Raw genomic sequence first — 7,258 nt, forward strand, 5'->3', positions numbered from 1 at the left:
GTTTTTTTTTTAGTCAGATGAGCTTATGTTTATGAAAGTGCAGTCAAGTTTCATAGGAAAGACAGCTCCACTGTCATGTCAATAGTGTAGTGATTTATGAAGCACTGCTCACACACAAGTCACTTTTAAACCAAGAAGCTTTCTGTTGGTCATCGTGGTGATTCTGTGTGGCCAACTTAAAACAGTTGCAAAATCTGAAATGTTTTGCCCTAATGAGAAACTCTCGATCATACAGATTCCAACTGGCTGACTGGATTTTGCCAGCAAAATTTCACTGAGCAATAGTAAATGTAATCGCAATCACATTTCAATCACAAAGCTACCAGAGGATAGTTCGTATTTTTGGAACTTTGCTCGTAAACCACCTGAAAGTGAAAAATAAATTTTACTGATGGTTTCTAAACTTATTTCATTGTTAATTTTCATGTTGAGATTGCAACTGAGCGGTACTGAGTTGCACTTGAACCCGTAGTGAAATCTGTGAGGGGAAATCTTTTACCCTCAAGCGAAATTCCTAGTCGAAAATCTGCTGAGAATCGGTATAAGTGCCTGCACCTTTAGCATTTCAGTCATAAAATTTACGGAAAATATTGCATGATTTTGCTCAATGGAACTTTCTAGATCACTCGAAGAACTAAATTTTTCTGAAGGTTTCTAAACTTATTTCATAAAACACATTGAGATTGTACTGCGCTGAGTTGCACTTGCACCAATTTCGAAATCTGTGAGGGGAAATCTTTCGCCCCCAAGCAAAATTCCCAATCGCAAATTAAATGTCTGGATTTCACCTCCAAAAAGCCGCCAAACATTGATAAATGTGTCCGCACCTTTAGTAATTGTTGACTACTTCTTTGTACACTCCTGAGGAAGACCTTTGCAGGTTAGCTAGTAATTTAGTCTATAGATGTACTAGCAGCTCGCTAATGATATGTTCCGCGTCCTCTTTTTCCATTCAACTTGTGCTGGAAAATTGGAGCTCCTATCATTTTGTTTCCCTGGAGATGAAATGACTCTTCCAATTCCCACAGTCTGTGGCTGGATCCAGGAGGGAGATGACAGCAATTACAGTCCTCAATGGCTAGCAGCACTGGGGAAATATGCTCTGACACTCAGTTTTTGGCTTTAGCTGGGTCCAGAGAAGCTTGGTTTGACACTAACTATCTCATCAGAGTGGCCATTTCTTTCTCTCTCTTGGCTGTCTTTGCGTAATACATTAAGTTGAAATGAGCTGTTTGTATGCCTACCCTCATGTGTTTAAGTGAACTCACAATATGCATGTTTATATCTCTGAGAATACTCATTACAGGCAATGCCATGCTGTTTGCACCGGATAACGATGTACAATAGACAAACGCCATCTCCATCACGGATGGGCTACAGAAACACTTTTAAATATGCAAAGGCTTGACTAAAATGCAAATTAGTGTATCACAACATGGCTTCTGCTCTCGGTCTTGGTGTGGGAGGTGACACAGAGACAGTGAGGAATCAATGTTATCAACTTGCAGCTTATTGCACTTATGCAGGTGGGGATTAGTAGCTGATCTGGAGATGGTAATTCCTATTCAATGCCATGCTGATTCTTATTAAATGCCATGAAATTCAAACTTAAAATATGCATTTAATGCTTTTTTTTTACAGTAAATTGAAAGTTATTGTGCTATGTATGGTTAACACAACAACTGATAGCAGCTTTAGATGGTCCTCTATGAAAACCCTGCAACGCTATTTAAATTCCAATATTACTTAAATTACAATTATGAATGCTTAATATATTGTCTCCAAGTTGGTATCAGCTATTAGTAATTCTTTAGATCAATTACGCCAATATTGGAAGAGAATAATACTTGTTGTAAACAGACTACACTAAACGGTTAAAAGGAACAAATTGCTAATGATATTTTAATAATTATGTATTATTATTATTATTATTATTATTATATATTTATGAGATATTTCATATAGTTGAGATAGGAAAATGTATTTATCAATTAATCATATATATATATATATCATAATATATATGTGAAACATTGATAGACATTTTACTGAAAAACAAGAAATACTTATCAATACAAATATTGAATGCAGTTAAAAAAACAGTAGACTTATAATACTGGCTATAATATTTGTTTTTGGTCACTAAACAAAAATAATTATCTGATAATATTCTGGCTGCCTTAAACGTGTACATATAGGGCAACATTCTTCATTTTGCTCTTACAGCATTTCAGTGTGAACTCTCGGCAGCTCGTTCTCCGGTGATCTGGTCCAGTGGTGTGTCAGAGCTGGAACGCTCTGGTTGGTATAAGAGTGACAATACTGTTTTATCTCTTAGCTCTCTCAGGTTGTTCGCACTGGACGAAAACTGCTCAGGGGTAAAACTCAGGATGAAGGCAGGGTGGGCTCAGAGTAATCCAGGACTGGAACATTCCTAAAGTCTGTTTACAACATGGAGAGATTGGCCAGGGGGACTTAGAACATTACTGCACCAAGCCGGGACCCAAAGAATAAACCTACTCTGACACAATGGATAAACACCAGTGGGAAAAGAGAAAGGAGGAATGAAAAGAGATGCAGGGAGTGAGAAAAATGGAAACAGAGCTGGGAAAAAGAATGAGAGTGAAAGGTGTAAATGTAAGCAACACGAGCTTGGTGAGCACAGGCAGTTAAGCCTGTGCCAGCTTTCACCCTTAGGCCCACATTTTGTGTACCACTGATCACGTTTTATGTAATAAGCAACGACGCATGGAGACCAGCCCCATCCCACTGAGAGACACAAACCCTCATGGTCCGCTGTGCAGAATAAACCCCGGCAGGCTTTCTATTGTCCCAATACACATTTCCTCCCATGTGAAGAATTCTGGTTCCTCCTGTTCAAGAGTGGACAGGGATTCCACTTGTGATTCAGGAAAGAGGGTCCTTTAGATGCGAGGTATGATTATAATTAGAGAGAAGCAGTGAAACACAAGTACAGAATGAATTTTCTGATAAAAATAGTAAGCGTCACTATTACTGTTGCTCACTAACCCCCAACCATAGAAGAAACAAAAAAGGCAAACTATGCAGGTTTTTGAGTAGAGAAGTGCTATTAGTTTTCTAAGGCCGCATTTACACTGCAGGTTTTGATGCCCAATTCTGATTTGTTGACTATATCTGATTTTTAGGACAACCAGCCATATCTACATTTACATACTTGAAGAAACAACCCAAGAAAGCCATACTGACCCAGAAACAGGGTTGCCAGGTCTGCGAAACAAAACCAGCCAAAAATTATATTCAGATCAGACCAAAACTAGTTACATTATTTTGCTGCGGTTTTCCCATCTGTCGGGGGCATCCTCCATCAAAATCATGTTCAGGTTAGGCTTTAACCTGTGGAAACAGTGTAAAAGTATCCCAATTCCGCGGGGAAACCACAGACTTGGCAACAATGCCCAGAAAAGATCATCTGTGTCACCTTCTCTTGTGTCCTTTTTTGTCTTAGTACACCACACTTTCTCCAAATAGTGACATCAGAGGTGGCCTGTTCTAGCCGTAATGTCTCTCTCACACACACACACACACACACACACACACAAGCTTTCTCTTGATTTACAGCACCTTAGTAAGCTCTGTGTGTGTGCTGCAAAGATGTCTCTCTTATTTATGGAACATCGAGCCCTGCTGAGAATCTGTGATGCCTTAGGGAGTGTCCGAAGCCTGGGAGAGAGTGGCGGGGATCGTCCCCTGGGCCGCCAGAGGCCAACTTCAAAGCTGCTGTTGTTTGGGAGACAATAGCCCATGCCTATCACCAACAGGGAGTCAGATGTGCTCAACACGGCAGACTGGGCCTCAGGTCCGACCCAGAGCTCACTGCCATTGTGAATTGTTCTTACTCTGAAATATATGGTAATGGCTGGACACATAGGCCGCCTCTCAACGTCAGTTACAGACAACGGCACTGCCTGTAACCCTCCCTCTGGGAGTTATAACAAGTTTAAGGCATGTCTTACGCATTCACGCAAGAACAATGCTAGTGTAATGATACAAAGAAGAACAAACATTTAATTTCACAGGAGATAGAAAAAAACAGACAAAGAAAATTTAATTTAATTTAATTGTTATTTCATATCATTACTGCCATATTAATTTCTATTTTCTCTCTCTTTTAACATATGGGTCAACACAAAAGGAACAACGGATGCTGTTACGGATAATTAGCTTTTAGATCACAAGCACTAACAGGCTTTTAAAGTCGTAAAAAGGGCGTGTTTTAAATGGACTACTCTGCGTCTGATTGGTCCACACCTGTTTAGGCCGCTGTGGGAGCAGGCATACCTAACATTTAAGGGTTCAGAGTTCAACATCCCTGAGGTCGCAGCACCGAAAGCGAAAGCACAAAGGTGACGCTAAACCGCAGACTGGGCCAAAAAAACGCAAAGCTGGTGAGCAACCGGAGCTCAGTAGGTCTAAAACACTGCTGACAGGGTGTATGTATCATGCAGCTGTCCAGTTTGTCAGTGGGGACACCTTTAGCCGAGGCTTTCATCACCAGCTGAACCCTTAGAGCCTGTGTATCACCTTATCGTCACACTAAACTTGTTGTTAAGGCTTACAGTTGAAACACAAGGGATGATGGGAAGGAATGTAAACAATCTGGGAAGATGTTTCATTAACAGATCTTTCATCATGAGGTCAATGTATGCACATAGCCACAGTCAGAGTAGCAGAACATTTGCCTTATGTTACAAAAATGCAATCTTTTGTCTGTATTTGCAATACTGATGTGCTAAAACAGTCTACACGTCGATTAATACGACACATCTGCTCGTGTAAATATAGAAGAACAGATCTGTATGCCTTCAGAAATGCATACTTACTCAAATAAGCTTACACCTACACACACTTACGAGCTAGTGAACTAAAATGTCACAAACAGGAAACAGGAAATCTTATCTGTACACAAATGTACTGAATAGCATGCAATATTTCTCAATACATAAAGACATGTATGTACTTATGCAATGTATCCTCTGCTCATAAAGCACTGATATTCACTATACTTCAGTTGAATCAATTGAAATTGATACCGTACACTATACAGTGGGGAAAAAAAGTATTTAGTCAGCCACCAATTGTGCAAGTTCTCCCACTTAAAAAGATGAGAGAGGCCTGTAATTTTCATCATAGGTATACCTCAACTATGAGAGACAAAATGAGAAAAAAAAATCCAGAAAATCACATTGTAGGATTTTTAAAGAATTTATTTGCAAATTATGGTGGAAAATAAGTATTGGGTCAATAACAAAATTTAATCTCAATACTTTGTTATATACCCTTTGGTGGCAATGACAGAGGTCAAACGTTTTCTGTAAGTCTTCACAAGGTTGTCACACACTGTTGCTGGTATTTTGGCCCATTCCTCCATGCAGATCTCATAAGTAAAATGTAAGTTAATAACTTAACATGTTATTTTAAATAAGAAAACAAATCAACATAATATATTGATATATTATTTATATAATTTGCATCTAATCATGCATCTAAATAAAATGCATGGGTCCCAATATTTTTAACCACGCCTGTAAAACTTAAATTTTTATTTTCCTACCTTGCAAGTACCCTTTCTTTCAAGAAATGCAAATCTAGGTGAACTGTTTAATGTGCTTCAAGGCAGGAGTGCTCTGCCAGGTCTAGACTAGAAAATAAAAGTGATGTTTCTAAATAGATCTTCTACTTTCATTGGTGTCTATGTATCTGTCTTTACTCCACCTTCTCTCCCCAGGCCAGCAGGCAGCAGACAGTTTTAAGTGTGCTAATGAGTCATATTAGAGTAAGAACGTAACCAAATGTCAGAGGGAGCTTAAGGGGAGACTAATAAAAAGATAATAAACTGTATCTGGGAGTTCGTTCTGCTGTCACAGCCTCAGCACTGGTGCAGAGTTTATTATAAGACCGACACATGTTTCGTTTCCCTAATCAGGCAGAACGACCTAGTTCGAGTCACCCCAAATACATCTTCATCAAAAACCAAATGCGAAAAGGAATCTCACACACATCAACAACTAGCTTCAGACCAGGGTGCAAAGTCACAGACAGAAAATGAGAGTGCTGGAGTTATTATGTGTCTGACTTGGAAGAATCTGCCCGTGATCTGAAGCTATGGCCTGACTGGCTCAGAGCAGAGGACGAATGGAGGACGAGAGCTGGATTGTCCTATAACTCAAAGACTTTTATAGTGAAAAAATAAACAGTGTGCTTGAGGAAAAAAATGTTCTCAAAAGACGGAGGGTGCATGGGATTGGACGGGATCTTTAAATGGATGGGATCTTTAAACATACACACACACATACACAATTTATCTGAGCAGTTGAGGGATTTCTGACCACCATGAGGCTGCGGAATAAAAGACTGAACTATTAAATTCATAAAATGAGCCTTGCTTTGAAGGATGGACAGTAGTACTGTTTAAAATTTGTAGGTAAGATTTTTTTTTTAATTAATAGTTTTATTCAGCAATGACACATTAAATAGATCAAAAATGACAAAGACTTCACATTGTGAATTATCATGATTTTCAAAAAAACAAACATTAAGCAGTAACATTGTTACTTATATAACTTATACTTATGTAACTTATATAATAATAAGAAATGGTTCTTGAGCAGGAAATCAGCATATTAGAATGATTTCTGATCATGTGACACTGAAGACTGAAAATGTATGCTTTGCCATTACATAAATAAGTTATATTTAAAATATATTTAAGCAGAAAAAGGTTATTATACATTGTAATAATATTTCATAATATTACTGTTTTTACTGTAATTCACATCCAATAAATAACATTTGGACTATTTTGGAGACCCAGAACAATCTAACAAGTGCTAAAAACCATAACTACAGCCTAGCAATATTTCATTATTATTAAATAATATTCAACTCCATCTATGAGAACTGGGCATTTTAACATTCCCTCAACCAAAATGTAATGTTTGGAATTGTTTTAGAACACAAATTTGCTAGCCGTGAAAGATACATGGAGGAACAACAGACACACAGGGAGGGTGAGAGAAAGCTGCGTGGTGTAATGTCAGGTTGCATGGATCAGCATTTAGACTGACCTATCCACACATGGGAAGTGCCATGTTTGCACTGTTATGGGATAGCTCAGATACCCAGCTGTCCGTCCATCTCTTCACCCTTGTGGCTTCTTCTTAGATAAAGGCCTGAGGCCAGCTGTACACTGCCCGTCACTCTCTCTCATATCAACACA

This window comes from Sinocyclocheilus grahami, unplaced genomic scaffold, assembly GCF_001515645.1.
Source record: "Sinocyclocheilus grahami isolate Dianchi unplaced genomic scaffold, SAMN03320097.WGS_v1.1 scaffold32.1, whole genome shotgun sequence".
Classification (NCBI taxonomy): Eukaryota; Metazoa; Chordata; class Actinopteri; order Cypriniformes; family Cyprinidae; genus Sinocyclocheilus; species Sinocyclocheilus grahami.